General features: G+C 45.3%; 1 protein-coding gene across 6 annotated transcripts in view; it reads left to right on the top strand.

Moving 5' to 3' along the window:
* FGF18 (fibroblast growth factor 18) overlaps positions 1-12,615 on the top strand; it is a 142,201-nt gene that overhangs the window by 103,378 nt on the left and 26,208 nt on the right. The window lies entirely within an intron of this gene.

Consider the following 12,615-nt stretch of genomic DNA (forward strand, 5'->3'; position numbering starts at 1 on the left):
AGTTGCTACCATTACAGCTGTGGACATATACTACATACATGCATACATACAGACACACAAATAATTCTGGTTGTGTGTCTGTTTAGGAATGAGATTGTGATGTGCTAGAACTTAAATATCTCCTTCACCTCCTCAGAAAAATGTAAGCAAAAGTAAAATAAAATTACACAACAGACTATATTAATGGGAGGGGTAGAGCTACACTGCTCTGCGTTCTTCCCCAAATTTGCCCTGGAAGATGGAGATATCCTCTGGAACACTGTCGCAGGTCGTACGATCTGAAGATGGGAGGAAGGAGCAGCAAAACTTGCCCACCCTCCTAAGGAAGCCTCCACTGAACCCAAAGGCCTGTATTTTAATTTACTTTTGCATCTGCTTGTCATAAACAAAAGCTGTTTCTCATTTTTAAGGAGGTAGCAAATATACTCACCCTTCATCGTGCATAGTTTGTTACTGTCTGTCTCCCACCCTGCAACCATGCGTACCTGAATTCCAGATCCACAAGAATCTTTCCTGCTGGATACTGCAACATGGTGCAACCTTCATTTCAGGATATTTCTCACTTTGCTGGGGGAAGAAGAAGAAGTTACAATGAGCTCCTTTGAGCAAATATACAAACACGCATATTCCCACTCGTAAAATGAATCATCATAATTTCAACTTTTATTGGAGGGCACAGAGTAATAAAACCTGCTCACCATACAGAGCAAATAACATCTTTTTATATTAGGCACAGCTTGTAATCTGAATTCAACCAGTGCTTTTTAATGTTCAACAAATTCCTCCAGATTAACTTCTACTTGGAGAGCTCACAAGCACAACAGTGTGACCTTGAAGAGGCTCACTTGTGGACAGTGTCGAACCTGGAGAGATTGATGTGGGAAGAGAATACAGTAGTGCTGAAATCTCTCCTTCTTGGCCACTGGAGAAGAGCAGCCAGTCACTGAAGCTCCAAAGATGGATTGGCAACGTGATTTTGAGTAAATACAAATCAACCGAACCGCTGGCCAGGAGTAGGACCATTTTGAAGATGGAAAGTCAATATGTTCCTATCATTCGGGTTTCTCCGTTTTCGTTATTTATTGTTTTCTCATATATCACGCTTCTTCTTTGGCTTTCCCTCTAGCAATGAATCTATAAAAGACATGTTATTTAGTAGAAGTTCTGGAATATTCTAGATGTGTCTGGATTTTCTGCTTGTATTCTGCAGGCCATGGATGCCCCAAATGATCCATGTTGCTTCTGAAAGGGCTTGGTCAGGATAAGACCTGACCTTGAGGTCTCTATCCCCAGAGATTATGACTTTCTAATATTTTCCTTATCTAAGACAATGGACAAATATAGGCAATAAGTTTATTAGTACAAAATGGAAGAGATGGGAAGTCATTCATTTATGAGGAATATTATGATTTTAAAATTACATCTTTTTTCTTTTTTGTGTGTACAGTAATACTTGTCGATCTATGATCATAATAATTACGAACAAACTCTGAAAGCAAGAATATGTATAAATGCAAGATGTAATGTTATGATGTAAAGATATAATAAAGGAAAAACTAAAAAAAGGAAGAGATTATGACTTTGAAATGAGAATCAGGCCCTCAAAATCTAGCAAATCAAGGCAAATTAAAATGGAGCAATGTTTAATGTGTCTGGTCTGAGCAGAACATATGGAACAACAAACTCTGGACCAAATCGTACCTCTTCAAAACAGACACAAAATAAACCAGGCTTCTAATATTCACATGTTTGTATGCAATTTTACCTGATGTACACATCTTTGCAAAGCAATTTTTTTAATATAATGAATTTGTGTATGGTATTTCCACTAAGATGCATTTATATGCAGAATTTACTCTACCATATGCATTTTTGTACGCATTACAGAACTGGAGAAATGCATTGCAAAATTCAGAGACGTGTTAATTTTGAAGGGCGGTTGGGTTTTGGTTTGCATATTGTCTTGTAAAGTGTGCATTAAGTAAGATCATCTACAAATGTGAACTAAATTCCTGTTCCCCCATCCCTAGTCCCTGCATCTTCTCTTACATCCATTTCATGCTGCAAGTAGCTTCCTTCTCTTCAAGAACGTCAACAACATCTTATGTATACTAGAGCGAGCAACTGAAATATCAGACGATGGAGCTATATGTTTATATGGATAAGATTTCAATATGTAGGCAATATAGATTCTCTCACTTGTTCATAGCCTGCAGGTTTTATTACTCCCCACAGACTTTACATAATTTTGGCATAGCTCCCTCTTCATTATGTCATGATTAAGGAGTGGATGCAAGGTCATTCTATCATGTATCGTTGGAGTCAATGTTTGGATTGTAAAAAAAAAAGGGGAGCTGTGTTTGGATATATTTCAGCAGTTCTATGGGCTGTTTTGCACCTTAGGCATTTTCTACACCCAGAAAGTCTGTATATGCTTCACAACAAAGGTGGCATACCTTTGGCACTCCAGATGTTGCTGTATTACAACCCCCACCACCACATTGGTTATGATTGCTGGATCTGATGGGGTTGTGGGGTTGTGTGCCTGCAGACTGTATTTCCAGAGTGGTGCATGCTCTAGTCATCTCCCGCTTGGACTACTGCAATGCACTCTATGTGGGCCTACCTTTGAAGGTGACCCGGAAACTGCAATTAATCCAGAATGCGGCAGCTAGACTGGTGACTGGGAGTGGCCGCCGGGACCACATAACACCTGTCCTGAGAGATCTGCATTGGCTTCCAGGATGTTTCTGAGCACAATTCAAAGTGCTGGTGCTGACCTTTAAAGCCCTAAATGGCCTTGGTTCTGTATACCTGAAGGAGCGTCTCCACCCCCATCATTCAGCCCGGACACTGAGATCCAGTGCCGAGGGCCTTCTGGCGGTTCCCTCATTGCGAGAAGTGAGGTTACAGGGAACCAGACAGAGGGCCTTCTTGGTAGTGGCACCCACCCTGTGGAATGCCCTGACTTCAGATGTGAAGGAAATAAGCTGCTATCTTCTCTTTAAAAGACATCTGAAGGCAACCCTGTTTAGGGAAGTTTTTAATATTTAATGCTGTATTGTTTTTAACACTCGATTGGAAGCCACCCAGAGTGGCTGGGGAAACTCAGCCAGATGGGCGGGGTGTCAATAAATTATTATTATTATTATTATTATTATTATTATTATTATTATTATTTGGAGTTCAGTAACATCTGGGACCTTGCAGGTTAACCACACCTGCTTTAAAATCCAGCCATTTTTTGACGTAGCTGTTTGATTTGTTTGGACTTGATTATATTTCTGTGCCGCTTACATGCAATAAAAAAACAACATGATAGAGCAGCACAAATACAGCCTAAATGATACGAAATGATCAACAAATCAGCAGTGAAACAATTATAATCTACAAAACACTGCTAATAAAGCCACAAATAAAAAATAAGCTAAAGCATCACAATTAAAGCAAAATTCGTATTATATTATTAACAAATCAATATGGTATTTATGTACCCGTGGCCAGATATCACCCCAAGTCATTCTGTATGGGAAACCCAGAAGCGTGATAGCACTCTGTCCTCTTGCGATTCCCAACATCTGGTATTCGGCGAAATGGTATCTCCGGGAGCGGAAGTAGAACAAAACCATCTTCCACAACGGCACCAAAAGTTGTGGTGGTTTGTGTTGTGAGGATATAAGAGAAGAGGATTGTAAAGTACTTTGGATATTGCAAGTGATATAGGAAAGAATGATGGGAAATAAGAAGCAGTAAATTATTTCTAGACCTAGAGCTGACCAGTTGCCATCTGAAAACAGACTATGATGCTCAGACTAACCCTCGGAGACTAACCCTCGGAGAACGAGTTGATGGTTCATAAACAGCAGGGGCGGAGAAGTTTCTCTCAAGTGCCATGTTTCCTCAGGAGTAAGCCGTTGGTGGCATGCTGGCGGTGGGCGGGAGTGAGGCCAGAGGCGAGCAAGGCCAAAGCATGTACTTTAGCTTGCTCTTTCATCCTTTATAAAAGGTAAAGGGACCCCTGACCATTAGGTCCAGTCGTGACCGACTCTGGGGTTGCGGCACTCATCTTGCTTTATTGGCCGAGGGAGCCAGCGTACAGCTTCCGGGTCATGTTGCCGGCATGACTAAGCCGCTTCTGTCGAACCAGAGCAGCGCACAGAAACACCGTTTACCTTCCCACCGGAGCGGTACCTATTTATCTACTTGCACTTTGACGTGCTTTTGAACTGCTAGGTTGGCAGGAGCAGGGACTGAGCAACGGGAGCTCACCCCATCGTGGGGATTCAAACCGCCGACCTTCTGATCAGCAAGTCCTAGGCTCTGTGGTTTAAGCCACAGTGCCCCCCGCATCCCGCCTTTCATCCTTTATAAAGGTAAAGGGACCCCTGACCATTAGGTGGAGTCGTGACCGACTCTGGGGTTGCGGCACTCATTTTGCTTTATTGGCCGAGGGAGCTGGCGTCGAGCTTCCGGGTCATGTGGCCAGCGTGACTAAGCCGCTTCTGGCAAACCAGAGCAGCGCACAGAAACGCCGTTTACCTTCCTGCCAGAGTGGTACCTATTTATCTATTTGCACTTTGACGTGCTTTCGAACTGCTAGGTTGGCAGGAGCTGGGAACGAGCAACGGGAGCTCACCCTGTTGCGGGGATTCAAACCGCCGACCTTCTGATCGGCAAGTCCTAGGCTCTGTGGTTTAACCCACAGCACCACCCGCGTCCATCCTTTATAGCTAACAGTAAAAGTGTTTTTGATGGTGGGCTCAGTCCTGCACTCATGGCGAGCAGGCAAGCATAGTGGTTTCCACACAGCCCTTTCATAGCCCTACTCTTTCCAGCTGCTCCTCTTCTGAATGTACCACAGCATGGCACCGCCATTCAGTTGGGTGAGTGAGGAGGCCCGTCTGCACCCTATTGCTAGCACCCAGTACCTCACCCTTCCCCAAGGCCCCATGGTGCAGAAGGAGTGGTGAACGCAGGCAACCTAAATGGCATGTGATCTTTTAAGGTGAAGGAACACCCTGGTTGCAACTGAATGGCCCTGCTGAGTCATGTATCACTTGGAAGAGCAGCGACGTGCCACACACCTTGGCAGAACCCTAAAGCTGGTCTGGCACCGATATTATCCACCTTCCGGTTACTGGTTCAAGACCTTTCTCTTCTGCCAGGCATTTCAAGTTATGTATTTTATTGGGCTGTGCTGGGAAAGATGGAAGGTAGATTGTGCTGCACTGTTTTATTTGAATGCGTTTCCCCGGTTTTTATTGTGTTTTAAATTGTTGTGACCCACCCTGAGATCATCTACGATGAAAGGCGGGACAGAAATTGTATAAATAAGCAAATAATAGGGCTCTGTGGGAAGCATACCACACCCTCCTCTGGGCGGGTGCAGAATTACACCCTCTTGGGATGGAACATGCGACCCAGCAGAGACCAGAATAATTGGATGGCGATGCGGCGCTTAGATTCGGCTGGGAAATGTGTTTTCATGGAGCCCGTTTTTCTATCTAGCCAGACGTATCGAGGCATCCCTTTTGATTTAGCCCAAAGAGGCGAGATGGAGTTATTTGATACAGACAAATCTCAAGTCATTTTGTTTTGCAGTTTCCTGTTACTCCCTCCTAATATCTTTTCATTAGCTTTCTGGTTCCCATCCTCTCACTCCAGGGAAATCTTTGAAAGATAATTGGCATCACCACCATCAGGTCTTCCTCTGACTTAATGTTTTCATAGCTGGACTATCGCTTTTCAGCACTCATATAGACATCCATATACGTATAATCCCTTTCACCTAGATGTTTAAGGAATTGCCCTTTTCTCCTTCTCCAGTGGGAGTTCTCAATGAAGTTGAGGTAAAATGGACCAAATATGAGGAAAGCTTGCCAGCAGAAGATTTTCCCTTGTAAGGGCAGAACCCCAGTTAAAGAGATGGTATTTCTTCTACAAGATCCCCCACCGGGAATCTAATTAAGATAACTACCTACATGGAGAATAGGCTGATGAGCTGTTTTCTTAAATTAAGAAAAAATAACCAGACATGTGACCTGGTTATGTCATTGGTTCAGAAATGCAGTGAGCCATAGCTTGCTGGCGCCAGAAGGTGGTACAGCTGGGCTATAAATCCAGTATAGGATCCACTGCCCCTACAACGGAAAATGCAACATGAGAGAACTCCTCCAAAATTAGTGATGGATGGGCATTTCATGGGTGCTTTAGCTGAGATTCCTGCATTGCCAGGGGGTTGGACTAGATGACCCGTGGGTCCATTCCAACTCTATTTCTAGGAATAGGGTTAAAATTAGGGCCCATTCTTACCCTACACCTTTTTTACTCTTGGCACTCATTTACAGCACCACCCTAACCATGTCTACTCAGAAGTAAGTCCTATGGAATTCTATAGGGCTTACTCCCAGGTTAGTGGGGATAGGATTGCACCCTGACTAATGACTGAAGTTTGTAATGGGAAAACCTATTGGTGTTTCACAACTTTCTGACTAGTTGCAAGACCTTAGCCAGACCTAGCAGAGTACACGCAGAATCCACGGAAGCAATTGGCGACTTGGCTGCAGACAGGATAGACGAAGCAGGAACCAGGAACTTGTACTTAGGTGTTTATTATATACAGTGGACTATTTACAGGAACGGTGGGACGCAGGTGGCGCTGTGGGTTAAAGCCTCAGCGCCTAGGGCTTGCCGATCGAAAGGTCGGCGGTTCGAATCCTTGCGGCGGGGTGCGCTCCCGCTGCTCGGTCCCAGCGCCTGCCAACCTAGCAGTTCGAAAGCACCTCCGGGAGCAAGTAGATAAATAGGGACCGCTTACCAGCGGGAAGGTAAACGGCGTTTCCGTGTGCGGCTCTGGCTCTGGCTCTGGCCAGAGCAGCGATGTCACGCTGGCCACGTGACCCGGAAGTGTCTCCGGACAGCGCTGGCCCCTGGCCTCTTAAGTGAGATGGGCGCACAACCCCAGAGTCTGTCAAGACTGGCCCGTACGGGCAGGGGTACCTTTACCTTTTTACCTATTTACAGGAACAGAGTACGGATCTTATGCTAGCTCTCTCTGACACGACTCTCAACTCCCACACTGAACTACTGAAACACTGAACTCCTGAACTACCAGTTAGTAGGCCATTAATTATCACTCCCTTGAGAGAGCTTGACCAATCAGGGAGCGGTCTCCATGCCTCTGTTATCACCCGGCAGACTTACTCCTTCAGATTGCCTTCTGGCTGTCTGCCAAACCTTAACTGACTCTGTGTGAGTAGCTGCACATACACAGTTTCCCAAAAGATTGAACTGAACAGGCCCCATTTGCTACGAAACCAATGCTTACCCTTGCATCTACCTCCATTTTCCAACTGCCTCTAGAATAGAGCATGAAAGGATAGCCCTAATGCTGCTTTCCTAACACCAGGTAAAGTCTCTGCGTGACATCACCACTTTGCACTTAGCACAGTATCCCATATGGTTAGCATTACTCAATTTGTTGCAACTAAGTCCCATAAAACAGAGGCTGGCTTCTCAGAAAAATAATCTGCCGAACGAGAAAGTGCTTATATGGAAACACAAAGGGGTGGGACAAGTGCAAAGGAAGAGTCCTCCATAGCCTTACTTGTCTACACAGGGTTTAAATGCCTGGCTCGAGTGTTGAAAGAGTATCACTTCAGCACTCTTGTGGCTCTATCATTTTGTAGTGCCACCTCCTAGTCTAGCTGCTTCTTGCCTGGTGCATCAAGGCTTTGTGGCTGAGTGCTGAGTGGTGGATTACAATGCGTAAGTAGGAGCTGCGGGAAATCTTAGAAGTGTCCCCTCACTTCCTAAGAGGAGTATTCCTGTTCAGGTTCGTAGCCAGCCAACCATTTATTCCTCCACAATTCTCCATTCAACACCCACCCACCCTGCCAAGTTTCCCGTTGTTTCCACCAACTGACAGTTAACGGTCCGTGGCTACTGCTCACGCAGACTTCACTGGACTGCTTTTTAGGGCGGGTTTTCTGTGTGTGGCCTCCATTAGATTTTCTTTTTTAAAAGACTCTTTTTGCATATCTGCCTGCTTCAGAGTTTCCCTGAGCATTGCTGATGCCTCCGCCTGACTTCTTGATGGTACCATTCTGGCTACAATTGAAATACTTGATTGTCACTTGTACAACTTGTATACAGTGAGATTACACGAGCAGCCCCCACTCAGCTCTCTTAGTTTTAATTCCCCTCGTTTACTGATGCACACCCACCAAACCCGAAACTCAGTTGCCCTGTTGTTGTCTTTTCATTCACCAGCCTAACAGCCCATGGATAGAAGCTGTTCTTTACTCTGTTGGTGCAACTAATCATGCTTCTATATCTTCTGCCTGAGGACAGGAGATCAAGAAAGTGCCGGCCAGGGTGTGAATCATCCCTGAGGAATTTTCCTCACTCTCCTAAGGTAACGTTCTTCCGCTATTTCATCCAGCGGATTCACGGGACAGCGCATAATATCTTGTGCTGTATTCACCACCCTCTGTAGGCACTTCCTATCAGATGATGCCAAACCAGCGTACCACACCGTGATGCAGTATGAAAGGACACTTTCTATTGTGGACCGGTAGAAGGAGATCATGAAATGTTGATTGACATCGTTCTTTCGCAATACTCTGAGGAGATGGAGTGTATCTGTTGACATGCCCCACCTGAGCTTGTTGTTAGAAGGAGCGATTTGCAGTTGTTTATGTTCTTTAATAGAAGATGATTTCAGGGCAAAATGAAACATATCATTACAGTCACATAGAACCAAACATGGCCAACCCCTTCATCCAATGAAATGTTCCCTCAGGAGGGGTTGATTTTTGCATTAGGAAAAGGCACATAGCACGTCCCTCAAAGCTTCACCTCTCCGCTACTTTTACCTCAGCTGGTTTGAGGCCCTCATGTTATCTTATAAGCAGGGACGGCCTGTGTGCACGAAGCAAAGCCTTTTGCCTCACGCAGCAGATCTGACCCCTTCCCTACCGGGTCCCTGTGCCATTGCCAGCCTCACTAGGGCTTCCTGCGTCACTGACACAACAAACACTCTGTGAGGTGAGTGGGGCTGAGAGACTTCCGAGAAGTGTGACTGGCCCAAGGTCACCCAACAGTTGCGTGTGGAGGAGCGGGGAAGCGAACCTGGTTCCCCAGATTACGAGACTACCTCTCTTAACCACTACACCACACTGGCTTCACTGTGACTAGATGATGGTCCCTTCCAGAACTACAATTCTATGATACTATGGTTCTATAGCATGGTGTGATGGTTAAGAGTGGTGGACTCGTAATCTGGTGAACCAGGTTCGCTTCCCCGCTCCTCCACATGCAGCTGCTGGGTGACCTTGGGCCAGTCACACTTCTCTGAAGTCTCAGCCTCACTCACCTCACAGAGTGTTTGTTGTGGGGGAGGAAGGGAAAGGAGATTGTTAGCCGCTTTGAGACTCCTTAAGGGGAGTGAAAGGTGGGATATCAAGTCCAAACTCTTCTTTTTCTTCTTCTCCTTCTTCTTCTTCAGTCGTACCTTGGATCCTGAACACCCTGGAACTCGGACATTTTGGCTCCCGAATGCCGCAAACCCGGAAGTGATTGTCCCGGTTTGCGAACATTCTTTTGGAACCCGAACATCCAACAGGGCTTCCATGGCTTCTGATTGGCTGCAGGAGCGATTTGGTTCTCGAACGTTTTAGAAGTCGAATGGACTTACACAACTGATATGAAATTATACCAGCTTTGAGGGGATCCAAAGCTTGGGCCCAATTTCACGCCATGTAAAATGCAGAATACAGTGGACGCTCAGGTTGCAAACGTGATCTGTGCAGGAAGCACGTTTGCAACCCGCAGCGTTGCGTCTGCGCATGTGCGGGTCGCAATTTGGCACTTCTGTGCATGCACATGCGCAAGCACTGAAACCCAGAAATAACCTGTTCCAGTACTTCTGGGTTTGGCGCAGTGCGGAACCCGAAATCGTGCAATTTGAAGCGTCTGTAACCTGAGGCATGGCTGTAATTGACAAATAATTTATCTGCAATTACTCTAACCCCAGCAAATGTTTCCATTGTTGGTTTCTTCCTTTTGTCCTGTTCCTAATGGGTTTCAATAGATCACAGGATTGGATCTCTAACCCATGTGACAGCCTGGCTCTTGTTACGCCCCATTATCATTATTATGCTTAGTTATTTGGGTGCGTAGGAACAAGTTGGCGCCATGATTCAATACGGTGAACTCAGTTGTCTTTCCTTCTATGCAAGCAAGTTCATAGTTGTGGTCTTGGAAATGTTATTCTAAATCTTTCCCTTTAAATACCTTGCATTTTGCCTTTAAGACCCATTGCACGGTGTCTGCTAGTCCTTGGTTTTTGTGTGAATGAAAGCTGTTTGCTGTTGCTACCTTGAGCCTTGCCTTGACTAAATTAGTTCTTGTTAGCAGAAAAGGTACAGCCACAGCATTTTTTTTAGCCTGCGCAAGTAGGAGGAAAGGTAATTTTCATTTATTTCCAAAAAAATTATTACATTATTTTATTAGCTCTTTAAAATTTATTTAAATTCTTTACTTGAAAAAAGGGGGTATCGTATTTTAATTAGTAACAGTGTCAAAAGAGAGCTAGATTAATTATTGGAAATAACGCCATCCAGATGGTTTTAATTTTCACAGCAGGGAACCGACATCTTTTTAAGGTGATATTTTTCAAATTAAAATCAGCCTGGGTATTACTCATACTTGTTTTAGTTTGAGGGTGAGGTGATGTATCTTGTAGTTTTGAAACTACCCAGCTTTCATGGGAATGTTTTGGAAAAGGGAGACAAATGTGAATTTTAAAAGATGCAGACCTGCTTTACATACATGATTGAAATCCACCATTTGGCTCAGGAGGCAATGGGCGATGGGAAACCTTTTTGTCGTTATGCTTTGTTGTTGAATCCCTAGGACAAAGTTCAATGAAAGTTGTTTTTATCTGACAATCAACATTATGCATAGCACAAAGACTGTATTCCCTCCTCCCCCCTTGACATATGAATACAGAAACATGAGAGGACAGAAGCCATGAGAATAACGAGAATACAAAACTGCCTTATACTGTCTACTCTGGCTGGCAGAAGCTCCCCTGGACCTCTGGGAGATGTCTTTCTCTTAGGCAAAGGTCTTTTCCTGCTCCCTGAGAACTTTTAACAGGAAATTCTGGGGGTCAAGAGAACATGGGATCACCTGGAAGCACACCACCTGCTCTGCCACAGGCCTGTGGCTCCCACTCTCTGCCCTCTTACTAGGGCTGCAACAAGACATTTTGATGCCTGAGGTGTTGGGTGATTGACAGGTGCATAACCCCACCCACCCGACAACCTTGGTCTGCAGGGTGTGCGTGAGAAATGTGTCCCCTGATCTATCCTATCCCAACCAAGGTGCCACCTGAGGCAGGTAGCAGTACCCTGCTGCTTCTAACCTTGTTCTTTCTTATTAGTACAGTTGTGACGCGGGTGGCGCTGTTGGTTAAACCACAGACCCTAGGACTTGCCGATCAGAAGGTCAGCAGTTCTAATCCCTGCGACGGGGTGAGCTCCGGTTGCTCGGTCCCTGCTCCTGCCAACCTAGCAGTTCGAAAGCATGTCAAAGTGCAAGTAGATAAATAGGTACCACTCCGGTGGGAAGGTAAACAGCATTTCTGTGCGCTGCTCTGGTTCTCCAGAAGCGGCTTAGTCATGCTGGCCACATGACCCGGAAGCTGTACTCCGACTCCCTCGGCCAATAAAGCAAGATGAGCGCCGCAACCCCAGAGTCCCGACTGGACCTAATGGTCAGGGGTCCCTTTACCCTTTACCTTGGAAGTCGAATGGAATACGTTCAGGAAGTCTGTTTGACTTTCAAAACGTTCAAAAACCAAATCACGGCTTCTGATTGGCTGCGGGAAGCTCCTGCAGCCAATCAGAAGCCGTGGGAGCCCTGTCGGACGTCCAGGTTCCAAAGGAACGTTTGCAAACAGGAACAATCACTGCTGGGTTTGCGGCGTCCGGGAGCCAAAACGTCCGAGTTCCAGGGCGTTTGGGATCCAAGGTACAACTGTACCTCGGGTTAGTTAATTCGTTCCGGAGGTCCGTTCTTAAACTGTTCTTAACCTGAAGCACCGCTTTAGCTAATGGGGCCTCCTGCTGCTGCCGCGCTGCCGGTGCACGATTTCTGTTCTCATCCTGAAGCAAAGTTCTTAACCTGAGGTACTATTTCTGGGTTAGCGGAGTCTTTAACCTGAAACGTATGTAACCTGAAGCGTATGTAATCTGAGGTCCCACTGTATTCTTATTATTTATTACATTTATATAGCGTCCTTCATCCGTAGATCTTATGGTGGTTCACATTACACTGTGCCAAGCAGTGTTAGAACAGCAGTATAACAAGGTTTCTCCAGTAACTTGTTTCTTTTTTTAAACAAAATAAAGTACCCCCAGAAAAACAGCACTGGTTTTGCCCACCAAGCTTCCCCCCTTTTATTTAGTTCCTTCCAACAGGATCTATAGTCAGTAGGACTTGCTTTTGTGATGTGGAACCTGAAGGCAACGTTTGCCAGACAGAGGTGTGGTTCTTTTTATAGAAATAATGCAACATATTCCAAACTCTACAGGGTTCTGTTGACTG

The sequence above is a fragment of the Podarcis cretensis genome (genome assembly GCF_951804945.1).
Source record: "Podarcis cretensis genome assembly, chromosome: 3".
NCBI lineage: Eukaryota > Metazoa > Chordata > Lepidosauria > Squamata > Lacertidae > Podarcis > Podarcis cretensis.